Below are 20,270 nucleotides of genomic sequence, written 5' to 3'. Positions count from 1 at the left end.
ATGTTTGAGTAGTGAGCTCTTCTTGTAGTTGAAATTGCATGTTTGGGCAATGAGCACTTCTTGCATACATTGTACCACAACTGCTTATAGGGTTGGAATCTCCAAACAGGGATTGAAAATCTCCTAATAGGGGCTCATATGTATTGAATGTTGTAATAGAATCCTAATAGTGTCCATCCTATAACAAGGAATATTTATATTAGTACATCATCTTGTGTGCATCATTCCCACTAAAATTTTCCCTCTGATCAAGGATTTCCCTAGTTAACATATCTAGTATAACTATCTATGTGCATCTTATTATGGTTGTTGTTTACTTTGGTTAAATGGTTAGGTTTTTTTAAGGAAGATAAATGTTTTAATTGTTGGATAATTGATTCACCCCCCCAACCCCCCGCCCCTCCTTTCAGTTATCTTGGTGAACTATTTTTTCTAACAAAGATTTGGTATTTAAGACTTCTTTAAACTGCAATCGATAACAAGATTATAGTAGCCAACTAAAATCTATTAAAATTTTGCAATAACTGATGAATAATATTGAACTTCATCTCCATAAATATCATAAATTGACTTTAATTTGAAATAAATGATTTAATGTAAGTTATGACCATCTTTATTGATTCTATAATCTTGGCCATTTTGTTAATCCATTGCTACAATACAGTCACATCATTGAGTTAGATCTATATAATTGACTTGAAATAAAATGTATTAGCTGTTAAACCCTAAATTCCATACTTACAATATCCCTTCCACACATCAATAAACTAATCACTTCATAGAAGAATTTAATTAACTCCTTTAATTAAAAGTAGTAATGAAGTAATATACAATTTTTCTAAATTGCTTTCAAATAAATTGAACGTTGTTCATTTATTCTCTGAGTGATAAACACATAAAGAGGAGACAAAATTCAGAAAATAGAGGTGTCCCAGAACTTCCATTTGTATTAATATTATTGAGAATGACATATCAAAGATATAGGATTCATAATATAACAAAGAATGAAAACTTATCTTTGTTTTAATTTTTGAAATTGTAAGAACACAAGTTATAACATCATAAATAAGGAATAAACCATGGACTAACTTTAAAATGATATTAATATTAAAATGAGTCAAAATTCAAACCCTCACTCCACATCTTTAAATTTTTTTTATAGAATAAGGATTGTAAGAAGCTTCACACGGGAGGACAAATGTCAACACATGACTCTCAAGTAGTTACAAAGAAAGAAAAATATTCTCCTTAAAAAAAATTCTTTGCAACTTAAACAAATAAAGAAAAGGAACAATTCAAAATTTGCAAGTTGGCATGAAATTTTTAGGTATAGTCTTGATTTTTTTTGTGGGTGTGTTCACAACACAATGCAAAAGTAAGATAACCTATTATGATATTTTTCCTCTCTCTATTTTTCCCTTTTTGTATCCACCAGCTATCATCTAACTTCTTCTTGTCAGAAAGACTTTAATCTATCCAACTGCTTCCCAAATGTAGATCTCTCTTTTTCTGGCCTATTTAGTGCCCTTGACCATTTCCAATCACTAATTGATTTTTTCCATCTGGCATCTATAATAGCTATTGATTCAATTACAAACTGATTCATATTAGTTTCCACAATAAAAAGAGAATCAATTAAATCATTAAAATCTAGCTCATCAACATCTCCCTAAAATATCTATCACCCTTTCCAATGTTAGAATTTGACCACTCTTGCCAATCCTTTAACTTATTATCATTATCTAGAATTGATGGAACAAAAGAATCAATTCCTTAAGGAATTATTTTTACTTTACTTTGAATTTGGTGAAATTTTCTAATGAAAAACATGATCAACTCTTTCATAGCTTCCATATCCTCTTTCACTATGAATATTATTTTTGGCAAATCTAGCTTCTTAGCCATTAAAACAATCAATCTCTTAAATAATTTTACATATGGTCCCCATTGGTTTAAAATTAGTGATATCCTTGCTAATGCTTCATCATAATTTTTCTTAGCATTTTATAATGAAATAATAATACTATGTTCCCACTGACAAATTCTTTTTAAGACACTTGTCCTATGATTCACTACACCTTCCAACATAGTTACCTTTGATTGATTTTTTTACTAAGGTGTTTCAACCTCCATTGTGATAACTCGAGGCTTAGAACTTTTTTGCATTCCTTTTATTATTTGAGTTTCTACTTCTTTAGTGGCCTTTTTTAGCTCTTCAATTCTTACTTCTTCTTTGTTCTCCTCCATATCTTTTATTTTTTCCCTTAATGATGCAACTTATCTTTCCAATTACCAAGTTCTTACCTCAGGCTCTTTTATTCTCTACTCATATACATAGCTTTTTTGAGCTCTTCCTCAAAGATTTCTTGCATCAATGTTGTCTCTAAATTTTTTAGCCAATCTCATCTCAATTTGATCAACTTTGGCCTAATTCATTAATACAAAATGTTTTAGAGCACTTAAAAGCACTTTACGTTTGGTATTATCCAATATCCACACTATGGAAGTCCCTTGTGTTGTGTTTGCAAATCCATTAATTTTGGATTGTATATATTTTGTGCCATGCTTCATGCAACCAAGGTATTTGAATCTATGTTGAATCTTGTTCCCCTCTACAACATGCTTCAGATGATATTAATTTTACCTACCCCCTAATCTAATCTAGTAAAAAAGCCTTTTCTATATCCAAAACAATTACTAGAGGCATACCACTTATTTGTACAAGGTCTTTGGCCTCAACACAGGTGATCTGCTCACTTTTAGGGTCATAGACTAATAGCTTTTCAATAGTATCCTTTCATTTTTTCTTTAATTCCTCTAGCTTGAGATTCAATGTTAATTGATTTTGTATTACCATATACAAGAAATTTTTAAACTTTTTTGATTTAATGAACTCATCATCTTCAATAAATTTTTTAGCTTGGATTATTCAATCATCCAAACTAACATCTATCAATTGTAAGTTGATCAAACATCTCTCTACTAATACCACTCTATGTTGTAGGTAGTTCTATATCATATTAGCAATATATTTTCTCTATTTGGTATCAACTATAGAGTCATGTCCTTCAATTAGCTAGGCATATGCATAACCTTTTATCTTTTGTTTCCTTCTGCCACTCATGTAGATTTAACAAGTTCATCATCTCTCACTTCCAAGACAACATCTAGTTCTAGGGAATGATGGTTTACTCTCCCCTTTTCACCCTTGATGCAGGAGCATCCAGAGGTATAAGGGCAATCCTGTGTCACCCAAAAAAATGTACTTAGAGTTAGGTTCTATTTCATGTGTTTTCATTTTTGGATACCCATTTGGGTCAAATAAAGGTTCCAACTCTCATAGTTCCACTATTAGTGTTTTGGGTTAGAGTTTTTAATCACCTTGGGATAAGTGTAAATGCCAGAAAAATAGGATTATGTAATTGAGTCATCATTTTGGTGAACTGGAAGGTGTAAATTGGTTAGATGATTGTAATTATAATTTAGAGCATTCCAGAAAAAGAATCAAGTCAAAAGGCCCCATGGTTTGAAAGATATCACAGTTTTTCAATTTTTGGAGACCTCCTAAGAATGCTTCAAAGTCAGGTTATGGGCATTAAATGACCTCAAATAGGGCCAAAAAATGGGGGGCAAGTGAAGTTGGTCCATAGGGCTATAGAGCGCTTTGAGAGCTTTCCGAAAATGTAAACGGTTCGTCAATTGGAGCTACGGTTCAAAAGTTATGCCTCCCGGAAGTTCGGTTACCATTTCTAGATTCTTCTAATTTTGTACCAACTTCTAATGTGACTTTTGGAGCCTTCTATTTGGTCGGTGCATGCCAACTAGTACTTTCTAGAATGTATTCCTAATCCTTAACCCTTCGGGGTCTATTTAAGAACATTTCTGGCATTGTAAAAGGCAGTTTAGAGTGGAGGTACTGGGAGAAGAATTTATCTCTAGATTTATGCTATTGTAAGCCCTTAGGGCATGTTTTGGAGTTTTTTTCTCTACACCAAGTGTACTAGCATATTTTCACAATTAATAAAATTTTCCCTTTCCTGTTGTGTCCATTTTGTGCTTGGGTTGTTGTCCCCATCAAGTGGTATCAGAGTATACCTTTGTCAGTGGTAGAAGAGCGTACCTCCATCAACCCTCAGGATCTTGTGGAATTTATGACATGATGTGGAAATAATTTTCAAAGAGCTCCTTCATTCTATAGGGATATGATGTTTTTAGGAAAAAACCCTTGAAGTTTGGATCCATTCTCTTCAGCTCCTTCCCCACCCTCATTATAGCTTCATATTTTACTAATCTCTCATAAGTCTCCCCTTCATGTTCAATATTTGTAACTAGATTTGCAATTGGAAACTCTTTTTTATTTGGAAATGTGTCATTTTTAATCTCATTTAGAGCATGCCTAACAAAACCCTTAAGATCATAAATCCTATAAGGGGTAGTAGATGAATTATAGTGTCTTAGATACTCATGAATTTGGTCAAGAGAATCCTTTCGAATAATTGAAAGATCCCCTATCCTGAAGCACCTACAAAAGAAGGTTCCTTTATGTAGTTTAGGTCTTAGGTACACCCTATCAATCAAAATTAGTTGCCACACAAATTCTATTATGAATAGCCTAGGAAGAATATACTTTGGTAGTATATGGGGAGTCTTGGGAGAAGCCTAAACTCTTATGACTAAAAATTATTGGAATAAGAACACATCACCCCAATTGTGATCAATTTTTATGTTATTTGGTGGGAACGTTGGCCTCATTAACCTCTTCAAAACATTAGGGGCTCTAGTCAACTAGTAGTTCAACACTCGAGCATTATTACATAATTGAATTTATTGAAGAAAGACAAGGAATCATAATAATGGTAATGCTTGTACCATACCTATGTCTATTGCCACACTGGTAGATCTCCATTCTCATCTGATGTTTGGTCAATAAAATCAAGAAGGAGCTACCCAACATTCTTATATAGTATCAGTCTCATTGACAGTGAATAATGATGGAACTTGAAATTTCCCAATTCTCTTCTCTGTACTACTTTATTCTCTTCTTTCATCATCTTGATAAAATACCCTATATAATCATATTTCATGTTATAAAAGGGGCCTTACACATCTAGGGAGATAATATAGATTGAACCATACACCACCTCAGAACTATCACTTCCTAATTCCTTATGCAAACCATAGACTATTTTCTAGAAATGGTTTGTGAATTTTTCCACATGGAGCATCTTATCTACCTTCTTCAAAATATTGCTCTTTGATTTTAGGTTAGAAGCAATATGGTGGATGATCACCTTTCTAGTGTAGAAAATTTTATTCTCTTTGAATTTCTTCTCAAGCTCATCAATGTCAATCAACACACTTATTTGGCTGACAAGGCCAAAAGCTTCAATAAACGAAGAACAATCAAGTGTGCATAGAATATTTTTATCATACTTGTGGAAAGATTTTAGCACATGATTATATGAATTTATTAGGGCTTTTATCAAGTCCACATGAATACATACCTCTAAAATTATAAGCTTCACAAGATTCATCCTTTATGGGTATGAAGTTGGTGCCTTCTCAAATTTGTTTCTATAGAAAAACAAGAATAATTCATATCCATTGGTATTGGGAAAAAATGTATCTCTACAAAAAGCATATGGATCTCTAAAGTCATGGTCATTTGGTAAGTTAGCATTTCATGACTCAGGGAACAATTTCATCTATTTTTCAACCTTGTATTTCTTGTCTTTGATGTCAAAGTCTCAGGAACTCCTATATTCTTAGATTCCACTTCTATGACCTCCATTGTACACAAATTTTGTACAATAAAGTCTCTGATTTTGTAACTTTTCCTATAGAATACATAGCAATTTAGTATATCTAAAAATTCAAGAGCTTAATAAACCTTGTTTTATTAGCAACATGTACCTTTTTGTTTCTCAAGGGTATGTCTAGGATCATGGTCAACCAAGCTATGCTCTTAAGTGGCAATAAAAAATCAAGAAATCAGGGTTATGTCAACTTGACGTGCAATTTTCTACTTGTTATTAACTTTACATCAAAAAGTTGAGAGAAAAGAATCTCTAAAAAATTGAATCTAGTTTCTAAAGTACTAGGACTAATCTCAAAATAATAAAAATTGATTGGTCAAAATTTTCAATTTTAATGCAATATTACAAAAATTTTACAACAAAAATAAGAAGTAGACGTATGTCTGACCACCTTAATAAAACTCAAATGATAATTTTTTTAATAATATTATAGATATAAGTAGTAGAATCATGCCTGGATGTGACACATATTTTTGGGTATTTTTTTCTAAATTAATAATTAATAATTAATTTTTGACTTTAGTATTTTTGGAATTAAAAAGCTCTTGTGTCTAAACACCTTAACTAATTCAAAACTCTACAAAATTCAATTTTTCATTTTTATTCCTTATAGTAGAAGAAACATAGAATGTGATGCATCTTTTGGATTTAAAAAATGTTGTACCATTACAAAGTTATAGTTTTTTTTCAAGTAGTGTGTTTGTCAGCACTTTATATGTAACTCCATTAGAAAATTAGAAATAATTACTTACCAAACTCATAATTGACAAACCTTACATTTATGGATAGATAAGAATATCCTTAAGAAACCCTTTTCATTTCATCAAATTTTGGTGAAGAAAGAGTCGTCAGCTACATGTTTGAAGTAAAAATCACATAAAAATAGGCCAAAATCATTTTTTTAGGATGATTTTAAAGTTGTCCATATAGGTTTCGTATCAAAAGATATAGTAGACCTTATAAATATATTAATTATTTTCATTTAGTATCAGGTTGGGTGGAAAAAAAGTTTGAATAGGTTTTGAAATGGTTTTAGATATTTCATAAGTATAGATTTTTTAGATCGCCACCTTTTTGCGCACCATGATTCTAGACATACCCTCAAAGAATGTATTTATGCATATATGTGCTTCATCAACCTCATTGATTTCCTTAATTGTTAGCATGCACAAGGATATCAAATCTGTAACTTAAATTTCACTTCAAAAAATGTTCACTTGAATATCCATTTAAGTGGCTTTTACTTCATGCTTTCAAAATTTTAATTGGCTAGACCCTTTGTCCTTTTCTAGCTTAGGGAAAATATTAGGTTTTCTGATCTCATACTTTGTTGGAATTTTGACCTTTCATAACATTGTATATGTGAACAAATCAACTCTCAAATCTTACACTTAGTAGTTTATCAAAGCATCAAAGATATGATCTACCATGTTTTGTTTTAAGCTGCAAACTTATGTGGGTTATTTATAATACTCTTGCATAACATAATAAACTTCTTTTATATATCTTATAATCTCATGATCAGTAGTATCCATACCATCGGGAGCCTTCCTTATTTAACTTACAACCTTATGCTTCAAATTTTATCATAAGATCAGAGACCTAAATTTTTCATCTTTACTTTAACCATGATCATACGGTGATACTTAATCAATAGTTTGTCATAACTCTAGAGACATCAATCTTACCTTTTAACTTGACCTCCCAATAGTACAACTAGTACTTACCATAGCATTGGAGGTATTTTCATTTCTTTCTACAACCTTTTGATCTCTCATTGATCATATCTCTGGAGAATTTAAACATGACATGCCCAACTTCTCTATACCTACATGTCAAACACTTCATCATAAGACTATATACACATTTTAACTTGAAAATTATGGCTTGTGATATTATGCCTTCACCTTTCATGTATTGTTTAAATACTTTACTTTCCCTTCATGATATAATTTATGCTTCTACACTCTACCTTTAGACCATATGATCAGGGATCCTTGTAAACCTTTGGAAAACAGACCTATGGTGATATGCTTTCAACATAAGCCTAAGGTAAAAAAAACTTGACAAATGAATCTTACGACTTTATGCTTGATCTTTAGGATGTAACATCTGAAGACTTTGAAATCCAACCTACCATTCCACACTCAAGCCTAGACTGTAAGTTCAAAAATATGTTAAAAATATTTTTAATTAAGCTTACAATTTCCCACTTATCAAAAGGATATAAGGTAATATAAAGGTTAATTATGGGATAGAATTATTCTTGGTGAAGGATAGGATACATGATTGGAATACTTTCATGACCTTAGATATTAAATAAAAAGTTAGAAATATCATAATGCACAAACTTAGCAATGTATGGTTTTATTTTTTGAAACATTACAATAACATACATGAAACCCTAATTGCAGAACACAATTTACTTAATTTCCAAAAAAATTGCATATCGAAAATGCATGCTACTATTTTCTTCAATGAATACTTTAGTTCATATAGTGTTCACTTGTCAAGACCATTTATTTTACTTCTTTTCTTATTTTTTTATTGGGCTTCTTTCCTAGCCCTCAACTTGAGTCACTAGTGGCATACATTGCTTGGACATTTTTCACAAGCTATTATGCTTACTAAACTTCTTGAAAAGTCAACACACTAAGTTAAAAAAGTTTAATCCCAAGTGTTTTGTGTAATGTCATTAAGATAAAAACTTTCTATTACATGTCACTTACAACTAGGTTACAATTTGGTCAAGGCAGCCATCCTTCTTTAGTTCTGAATAATTAGCATCTCCAACTAGGCATCCACATAAGAAAAAATTTGAGGGTGAACATATTTTCACAAATTTGAGGAAGAAAAGTCTTCTACTTGGTACAATTCGATTAGTCACTTTAATACTTCCTTTAATACCCTACTTGATACAACTAGAGTTGAAAACAATGTTTTTTTTACTATGAATCAAGAGGAGAGACTTTGCCTCTTAAAAGTGTTCTTTCATATCAAGAGAAAAAACATTGAAAGAGAGAAAATGACCAATCAAGATAAACATTCTAGAATAGAGAAAGAAAAACATGTAAAATCTAGACACATAAATTCTAGGATAGTTGCACATTCTCATGAAGAAAATAATACTTATAAAAACAACACTCAAGGCTTTGGTAATTATAGTTATACATATAAATTTGATAATCAAAATTCTAATACTAAATTTAGTAACCTATTTTAAAATCATGCAAACTTTGGAAACAATGGAAATAATGCTCCTCCAAGTGCCCAAAGGTCACATGTTGAGGGATATGTATAACCATCTAGTTGCTCAGAACCTTCACATCATGAGAGTCCAGTAGACAATGAAGTTATAACTTTCATATCCTTCACAACCTTCTAGGATAGTCTCACATGCTAATAAAGAAAATAATTCTTCTTAAAACAAGACTCAAGGATTTGGGAACACTTATAGATATAACTTTGAGAATCAAAATGATAATGCTACCTTTAGCAACCCCTTTTAAAATTATGCACACTTTATAATTAATGGCAATAATGATCCTCCAAGAACCCCAAGGTCATGTATTGAGGGATATGTATCACCACCTAGATGATCATAACCTTCAAATAATGAGAGTAAAGTAGACAATGAAGTTACTAGTGAAGATCTCATTAGGTTCCAACAAGATGAATGTCTACAAAGAATCATGCTCCAGGCATTAGAAAAAAATGGGTATAATTAGTTTACATTTATGACAAATAGATATTGGATAATACCCCACAAATTTGATATGTAAAAAATTAATCAAAAGATAGAACCAAAAAAGAGTGAGCTTACAAAGAAATAATTTCAAGAGTTATGAAATCAAATTCAACACATTTAAATGGAGAAGGAAAATCTTGTTGGTCTGGTTTTTCGTCATCTATGTGTTGTTGCATCCAGTAGTGAAAAACCCTAAGGATATATTAAAATCTTGATATTAGGTAAAAACCTTGGGTAAGAATTTATTTAAAACCCTAAAACCCTTGTTCATTTTCCCCTAACCTTTGAAATTTTTGAAAATAACATTTCAAACGAAATTAGGTGGGATAAGATTGCCCTAAGTTTTCTTTTCACAAAAGATTACTTTATTATTTTTCATGAAAAAAATCCATTTTAAGCTCACTTCTAACCGCAGTTACATTTCTTAAGTGTTTATTAATCTTTTTGACTATGGTAATCTATTGTGGTTGACCATCAATCTCTCCAGGGTCAATGATTAGCGCATCACCACAAAGAAGAAAAGAAAGGTTTTTAGCTAAAGCAGGCAAGCACCTATGTGCCACGTAGCCCTTGCTGATAGTGAACACTTAATGCACCACAAAGACTAGAGTTTGTCAAATTCTGTTAGAAACTTTTTTAGAGTTGTCAGTACCTGCAAGTGCATGTTCCATTTTCTAATGATGTTATTGGTTGACTCATTCAATGGGGTTGCTTTGCATTCAATCTTGAGGCACCGTTTATCTTGGTAAGATCAATGGATAGCACTTACCTACTATAAGAAAATGCATGACAGTTACATATTGCATGGAAGTACCAATAGGATGCATGGCACATGGTGATGTCATGGACCCATGTTTATCAAATGCATTAATGAAGTTTCTACCATAGTAGTTGTTAGACATGCTGGCACATAAAGGAAGTATTTCATTGATTGTTAGTGGTGATTAGGTCCTGAAGGGATGTGATCTTATTAAACCATCGATCAAAAGTGAGATCAGAAAGTAGCGCTTAGCCACATTGATAAAATGACTAAACTTTAAGTATTGCGGGCAAACACCTATGCATCGTGTGGCATAGTGGGACCAAGTTATAATAGAGTTTCTGAGTCATGCCAAGTTGGAAAGATCTGATGAACTCAAGTGCAATAATTGGTGAAGTATACGATGTACATGCCAGGTTAGAAATGTGTGTGCTAGTGGGGCCACATTTTATAAAGTCTCAATTGTAAAAGAACAATGATTTTCACGATCATCGATCTTTGGAAGATTGATGATCGATGCTTCACTACATCATCAAGATGCAAGGAAATTACCTAAAGTGGGGAAGCACCCATTTGACACATGGCAAAAAATTTAAAATTTTAAAAGGCTTTTTCTATTTCAAATAAAACCATTAGATGTTGTGAGATCAATTGGTGAGTTTCAAATCTAGAGTGCAACATTAAAAATAATGGCTAAAGAATAATTAATGTGCTTAGAATTCCTTCATGCGACCTTAATGCAGTGATATAACTTGCAAATTCACCATTATTGAGTCACAAAAATTGCATAATTTTCAGAGCACAAATATCTCTAGAGCTAGGGCATAAAATTCTTTGAGGGTTTTCAATAGTTTGCAGAGAAATTCACTAAGAAAATTCAGCAGGAGATAATGGGTAAGTAGTTTGAAAACCTCTAAGAATTAAATAATTGTAATTGTGCCAAGCTTAAATTTAAAATGCTTCCTCAAAAGGAATTTTCTAGCTAGAAGAACTACCTCAAAAGGGTTGTTCATGATGATTTTTTGGAACAATTGCTTTTTTTGTGAATGAGATAACAAAGGGAAGAGACCTTATTCCAGAAAATTCCAAGCTGGTTATAGTTGATGGTTTTTATGATAGAGCCAATTGGGTGAGGGATGCTCAAGTTTTAGTAGGGGGTTTAGATCTATTTAAGAAATGGTTTTCAAAGCATAATTTGGATACCCCATGAAGTAATGTTTGGGAGTTTGACATTAGCAAATTGGTTGTTCCTAGGGTATTTTTTGACAATGACCTATTAGCTGATATGGCCAAGAAATATGACCCTATTACTAAAATTATAAAAAATGATGCTAGGGATAATATCTTTAGGGTTTCACCTACCTTAATTAGTGAAGTATTTAAGCTCAACCCCAACCATGCAATCCATGAGGAAATTGATATGGAAGAATTTTAGGTGAGAAATGATGCACACAGGTTATATTTGAGAGTTGGGTCATTACCCCTAGTTACACCAAGCATCCCTAAACCATTGATGAAAAAATATTTTAATCCTAGAGCCCAAGCCCTATATTTCACTCTTTGCAAAATATTTGCGATGGGTGAGTAGGATCACATCCAAGGTTCTATTGTTCTTATTATGGCTCAAACTTTGCAGTTTGGAATGAGCACAATTCTTGATTTTTCTACTTTCCTATATGAGGAAATTCATAATGGATTAGTTGGGATATCTCAAGGTAAGGTGAATAGACCTTTTTCTTGGTATTCCTTATTAATGCACATTTCTCTTTACAAGGGAGTAACCTTTTTCTCCAAGGTGATAAATTTGGAATTGGAAAGGCATGGAGAGAAACTCCTGGTTCAGTTATGGAGTGCTGACATAACTTGGGAAGTCACATATGCCAGTTATGTTAGATTTGATAGGTACTTTGCTTCAAGGCTTAGATTGCTTCTAAAGGGAGATAGCCCTAGAATTCCACAACCTTTGCTAGAATTGATAAGACCTAGGGACCATGCCAAGGGGCTTCTGGTTAGTCATAATTGGGGAGATACACTCCCATACCCTATTTCCACTATAATTAGGGTCTATGGTTTCTTGGGAAAACCTCATGTTTTACCTTTTCATGTGCCTTTGAAAATAGGAATTGCATAATTGCTATGGCAGATTAGAACAATTGAAGAAAGGGATATAATGGGAAAAGGTAAAGGCACATTCTTCCCTATTGTTACTATGGCACATGATTTGTTTTTGTTTGAAAAGGATGGAGGAATATAAATTTATTTTTGGATAGATATCACATGCCCCAATCCCATGCAAGATACATCAATTCAAAGGGATTCTGTGAACTCTTAAGGGAAAGTACCAAAGCTAAGGCTATTATACAAAATGTGTACTTCTCAAAAGACATTATTAGAAATATTTTTTCATTACAAGAATAGGAAGTTAGAAAAGAAAAATGGATATTTTTTAGCAAAGTTTTAGAATTCATCAATGCCTTTGAGCCCAATTATAACCCCTTGGTAGATAAGACGTATTGGGGGGCCAAAATGGACACACTGATGAATAATTTTTCTATAATAATGCAAGCTTTAAATGAGAACAAGAGTAGCCTGATCAAGGCATATCATGATAAGTTTGTACAGGTGGAGAAAAAGATAAAAAGAAAAATGGTGGTTACTCTAGGCTAGTATACACTACAGAGGAGGGCTAGATATATTGTAACATAGAATATACAACACATTCCCTCCTACAAAAGGCCAAGATCAGAGAGTCCACCTAACACTAATGCACCCAAGAGATAGAGGTTAGAAGAGGGATCCTCTTCTCATGCTGAAGAGTATTCACCATCCTAATCCCCACTTAGAATAGATGATGAATCATCCCTAAGAGAGCAATTGAAGAAAATGGGAGGGGAGGGAGACATCACTGTCACTACTATTTATATAGAGAGAGGAGTGCTTGAGGAGCCTCTTGTGCCATCTTTTGACCTCATTGTTGCTGATTACAAAGGTAAGGAGATTGATCTTATCATTGCACAAGCATCTTCGAAATTTATAAATGATGAAAATTTTGTTAAGTTTAGGGCCTTTGCACAATTTTTATGGAGAAGCAATATAGGAAATTTTGAGGAAAAGTGGAAAGCAATGAAAATAGAGAAACCAAACAAATTGGACTCTAAAATTGAGGACAAGGTAAAGGCTACATTTTTAGAGGTTTTACCTAGCTAACACCTGAGGCTGAAAGAAATATGGTTAGAGAATTAGGAGTTTTGGTGCTGCCAGAGTGGGACATAGCTAATGCTATGATTTTTGATTCTATTAGAAAAGAGAAAGATGTGCAATATAAAATTGAAGAAGAAATTGTACAAGCATATAGAGGGGTGAAATTTAGTAATGATCACCAAGCCCTGGTCATTTGTTCCATTGAAAAAAGGAACAAGACCAAGATGCAAGAAATTTCAAGTGCTGAACATACTCGTACTCTTACAGTATATAGAGCTGATGAAGTACACAGTGGAGATGTCAGCAAGATGGCTCAAGAAATTCTATCCTTTGGGACTATGGTAGCTGATAAAGAGAAGGTTAAGTTCATAGAACTCAATGCATATGAAGAGAGAGGAAAAAAGATAAAGCTACTAGAAAACCAAGTATCCCAAGTGGAAAAATAGCTTGGGAAAAGGAAAGTAGGGGAGTCCAGTAGACCAAGAATTGCATACCCTCCTCATCCCCCAGTTGATCCATTTAAATCCACACCAATTGTTATACTCCACAGAGGCCAATGTTCTACATTGCAAAGGATTTTGACAAGGAAAAGAATAAATTATATGAATTACATGTTGAATTGAATAAATCAATATGAAGAAAAACTCATGAAAATAATTTTTATCTAGTAGACAATATTGACTAGCTAGCTTTCCATGATTAGTTGATAGAGATCATAGGAATGTCGGATGAAATAAGAAGGGATGAGGATACCCTGAAGCCCATTGTGCAAAAATGGAATGCAAGGAGTAATGACATCACTCTCATGTGTATCTACATTATCCATCTACCAAGTGAGAAGATAGAAAAACCTTTTGTAATAACTAGTGACTTGTCTGAGTTTGAGGAGAAAAGGGTCTCTATTCAAAAGAAAATAACGATTTGTCTTTCTAAATATATAGGAGAGAAATTTGACTTTTTTCCTAGTGCATTTAAAAGGATTGATAAAATAAAAGGAAAAGAAGAATGGTGAAAAGAAATAGACAATTTGTTATGCCATAGAATGAATGAGGTTATTAATCAAAGGGTACATGTACTGTGGGCAAAGACTAATGAAGAATATATCAAAGTGCAATTGTTCTATAATGATGTTAGAAAGGATATTGATGAAATAAAGAAAATAGGAGACTATGTAATAAAAAAGTAGTGAGAAATCCTAAATTTTGATTGGCCTAATTATACTATATTCAATAAATGGAAGGAACACTTTTATATGCAAAACAGGTGGCAACAGAAGAAGAAAGGGTGGTCCAAGAAGGGGATCAATTAATTGATGTCATAGAAGAAGAAAGAAAAGCAAAGAAATTGCCCCCAATAATAGAAATAGAACAACCATTTATGATTGCTAGTTAGGAAGAAAACCAAATGGATGACACATCAGAACATGCAAGGCAAGACAAAGAGGAGCAACCAATTCAAGAAGAAAGCACCATGGTCCCAGCTAATGATGTGGCAGAAGAGGATTCACTAGTAACTGTTATTTTGATAGTTTATGATAATGATAGTGAAGAGCCTCAAATTGAAGTAAAGCAGAAGACAATAAAGTAGAATTCATCATTGGCAAGCCTAATGTCTACATACTTTGATGAATTAGAGTGATAAAGGAACCAATCATGGAGTTTGTAGTATGCTAAAAGGTGTAAATAGAAAATAGCCCCACCAAAGGAATATTGTGATGTAAAGTCTTTTCTATTACACAAAATTTTTTCTTTTATGACAACAACAATTGTAAAAATCTTTTGTCTATAGGACAGTTGTAAGTTCTCTAAGCCTGAAGCTTGATGCATCTCACTCTATATAAGTGAGATTCCAGGGGGTCTAATTTATTGTATAATTTTAGTCTATACTGAATATTGGTCGGTCCAGTTACTGATGAAAACCTTGTGATATATTTTCTCTGCAATTTCTAAGAATACATTAATGTTACATAATTCTAATGTCTTTTCTTGAGTTATTCTAAGTTATTTCCATTATATACAATTTTCAAAGGAAAATAATACAAAGATGAACTGTCCCCATATGTGTTCTTGTTGAATTTCATCTCCATTGTTATTACCTAGTTATTTTGATGTTGCATAAGCAAAGTTTGTCCAATTGAATGCATTTCACTTTAGGTTGTATGTCAATTCATTATTGCTATTGATTCAATGAACTAAGTAAATGCTTTAGTGAATCTGATAGGGTTTCTATGGTAATAGGAAGGATTTCTATAAGAATGAAGTTTAAAAAGAATTGCTGATAGTATTGGTTGTAATGCAATCAATTAGATCTATAAATTGAAGTAGACTTTAAATCCGAATGGATGAGGCACTGATCTAGTTGATTCATTCTACAGATAGAGAAATCATGAATAAACACCAAGTCTAAAATAAAAATCAACTTTACTTTACTATTTGAATAGTATCAAAGCTACTCAGCACTTATTTACATATAATTTATGAGTCTTAATTAGCTACTATTGACTATAAATATTTGTAAAGTTGAAAAGAATTGTGACCAAATCTTCTATAAGCGATGAGTATTGTTGTGAATTGTCATGGAATGAGTAAAGAATGTGTGTTGTATCAGATTGAAAATCTTCCATCCCTTAGGTATAGCCACCTTGGTTTTGTAGAGCCTAAAGAGCAGAAAATCTATCTTTATTTTGTTGAAGTTGGGTCCAGATATGAAGCATATATAATTGTTTATAGGAAGTAGTTGATCCTTAGATTATTGTGATCTTTTTCATCTTGGTATTAAGTATCTTATTACTTAAATAGTTGAAAAACACCAACATATCCTAAAACCTCATTTGTTCAAACCATATGTTCTCTACATTTTGAAACCATTATTTACATGATGTCATTCCCAAGGGATATAGAGGTTCCCAAATATGCAAAATTTGATTGAAATAGTGACCCACATGATTATGTTAGTAAATTTTATATTCATGAAGACTCATATCTCATGAGGCTCTTTTGAAGGAGCTTGAATGGACATGTCATGGACTAGTTCACTAAACTCTCCCCTCCTTTTAATATGTGTTGGTTAATAGTTTGTTCTCCTATTAGATTTGATAATATTGACTCTTTGATACCCAATGTTTGGAGAAACACAAGGATGTTTACCAACAAATGGGTCAATGTATGTATCCTATCACTGGCCTCTGAATTGATTACACACAACTCCCTATGATTGTTGCAATAATATTCAATGAGTATGTCTTTATATGATCAGAAACTCTTGATATTATAAGCTCTTAACCTAAGAGCAATAAAGGATAACCAAATTGTTTGTAGGTACATACAATTTAGGAAAGAAGTATATGAATAACCTATAACACCCAATGGAATGATTGCACTAGATTATCTTCATATCCTCCAATTTCTAATTCTATTCTAAATGAAAATTACTTATCTAAATGCAAAAGTGGGAATGAATGAACTTTACATATGAAGGCAAATAGAATTTCTTTATCTATTAGACCTGACTAAAATGGAATTCAACAAGTATCAAATAGATTCACACTAATCATTCTTTAATTTACAATGAAACTATTTAGCATGTATAAAACTATCAACAAAAGAAACAAAATTACATATGAAACAACAACTGGAATTATTGAACTACAAATGTCAAAATGAAGTGGAATCCATATGATTATTTATAGAGTCATACACATATGTCTTTCATCTCTAATTGCAAAACTATCTAATGCATGGACCATAAAACATGAAAAGAAAAATATTGTAAATGGAATTACAAAACCATTCACTAATTTTGCCAACCTATGCTATGTCCAATAAAGTTACATTTATAGTTCTTCATTAGCTCTTAATTCCGCTAGAGCAATAGTCATAGAAAAAAGTAAAAGTAGTATGAAATTGTCCAGTCATATGAACACGTGGCATCTTCTTCATTGCTGATTCTAAATCCATGGTGCTTCTAGAATACATGATGACCATTCATCTTCCTAAAATCTTCAAAACACTCTATGAAAATCATTTATTCTTCATCTTTTCTATTGTTTCATGTCAAACTACTTATTTTGTATTCCAATGGTCACTAAATTTTCAAATTCTAACCATTGATGTTAAATCAATGATCGTGTTTAAACATTAAGGCCTTCCTTTATAATTTCCACCATAGGTTCCTTCTTGTACATGTGTTGAACTATCACTTTCATGCATAAAATAATGGCTAAGAAACTTTTTATAGTGAAATAGTGATGATGATGGATCCATCTCAATCTAATAGTGGTAATAAAACAATGTTACATTTCTTTTTTTTTGTAGCTCAGGTCCACCTTTCCAACTAGGTACATCATGGCATACATGTGGCATCACCTCTTTGCATGAAGGATCTAACTTTGACTTATCTATACTCTATAGAATGTGACGGGCCCATTGAGACACATGTCATTCCCTTTCTATGTTAGTTTACTTAAAAATTGATCAAATTTTTATAGCAACACAGTGAGAATCATAGATATGTTTTAATCGGGTGGCTAAGAAAATACATAACCTAGAGTCTTTCTTTAAACTATTTGACTTCTCAACTGACTAATGACATGCAGTCTTTTATTCAGTTTCATTTTCTCCACCACATAGTTTATTATGATTTTTATTTGAGCCATCAATTTTTTTTCCAAAAGAGTCATACCACCTTTGACTTGATTCCCTTGCCATTTCTACATTTTCAAGCATTCATTCTCTAAATATAGATCTTTGACCATGGAGTTAGAAACTTTTAGAGATGAAGAAATGGTTTCATAAAGAATTGCTTCTCAACAGGAATCTTATCTTAGACATGATTAGGAGCAAGGAATTATGAATCATTTGAAACATTTAGACCTTCTTCTCATTAGGAAAATACATAACAAACCCTTCAAAAAACCTAATCACCTAGCCAAGAATTAATGTATGCCTCATATGATTCCTGCACCAGGTTATCTCAAACGAAGGATGAGAAGAAAGGCCATCCTATGGGTAATCTATAATCATACTCAATATATTGACACTTGACATAACTTCAAACCATAAAACAAAATGACATGATTGAAACATGGGCAATAGTTGGCTTTGTCTACATATTTAAGCAAGATAATTCTTGAAACGATCCAAGCAATCTCTAGTTCTTCACAAAGGGTGACAACATGGGAACTAAAAGAAGCGGATAAAAAAAGAAAGTAGCAAGGAACTACCCAAGGGAAAAAATAAACTAAACTAAGAAAATGCAAGAAAAGGAAACCTACCTATCTAAACTATTATACAGGGGTTACCTATTTTCAATTTTGCACTTGATACAACTTTAGATCCTACCCATTATAAGAACATGGTAGGATTTCTCTAGTGGGATATGCCAATTTGAAAGAATTATTTTGATTCACTTGTGCAATCTGAAAAGATCCTCTCCACAAATACTAGAACTTAGAATGCATACCTCTTAGCTCATGTCTCTTATCCCATAACAACACCAAGTCACCTTCCAAAATTTTTTTAGGCCTTTCTCTTCCATCAAACCATTTTTTATCCTTCCCTGATGTTCATTAATCTTGTCAACCATCTCTAATATCTCTTCTTGTATTTTAGTAAGATACAAGATCCTCTTCTCTAATCCATCTTTAAAGACATATTCCTCAATTGTAGTCTTTAATTTACATGCAACAAGTTCTAGAGGTATTGAAAAATTAGCTTCCACTCCATAGAATAATTCAAAAGGTGAAATACCTATAGCTCTTTTAGGTGTGGTTCTATTAGCCCATAAAGCATCATGAATTTTCTTATGCCAACCTTTCTAATTGTATGAGACCAATTTCTTCAAAATATTAGTTAGGTTTTTATTACTAGAGTTAGCCTGCCCATTTCCTTGAGGGAAATAATCAGAGGAATTTCCAACTTGAATACTATTATCATAAAAAAATTCAATTATGTCCAAGGAAGAAAAGTAAGATGCATTATCCATTACTAATTTCATAGGAACTCCAAACCTCACCAAAATATGTTCTTTGAGAAACTCACATACCACTTTTGAGGAAGTCTTCTTCATTGGTTTACCTTCAACCCATTTACTGAAGTAATCTATGATAGTCAGTATATATGAATGTCCTTGACTAGAAGATGGATTAATTGGGCCTATAAAATCTAAACCCCATTGATGGAAAGGAGCTTTAGTTATTACTGGCCTAAGAGGCAAAGCAACAAGCTGAGTTTTACCAGTAAATATTTTACACTTCTCACAATTAGCCACCCATTTATAAGAATCCTTAAACATACTAGGCTAATAATAACATTGTCTCAAAATTTTGAATGTAGTGACAGTAGAAGAAAAATGTCCTCCACATGCTTCATCATGAAAATACCTTAACAACTTCACCTGCTACTCTTTATCTACACATCTTAGAAATGTTCCATCAATGGGTCTTTTGTATAAGACATCATCATGGATAACATATTTCAAGGCCTTTTTTTTGAGATCCCTTCTTTGTTTAGCATTTAGTCCCTCAGGGCATTCACCATACATTAGAAAATAGGAAATGTTTGAGAATCAGGGATCTTGAAGACTTACAATAAGAACCATTGGAGTGCCTTCTTCTTTGCATTGATGATCCTTTGCTAAGGCTTTACAATGTGCATTCCCTCTTACAAATTTGGTTGCCTTTATTTTTATATCATATTCTTGGATTTTTTCTATCCACACTCCTCTATTGTTATAACCAATTTCTTGT

Source organism: Cupressus sempervirens, chromosome 4, assembly GCF_028749045.1.
Source record: "Cupressus sempervirens isolate cs-2001-9-10 chromosome 4, ASM2874904v1, whole genome shotgun sequence".
Taxonomy (NCBI): Eukaryota; Viridiplantae; Streptophyta; class Pinopsida; order Cupressales; family Cupressaceae; genus Cupressus; species Cupressus sempervirens.
Note: the sequence above shows the minus strand (reverse complement) of the source record.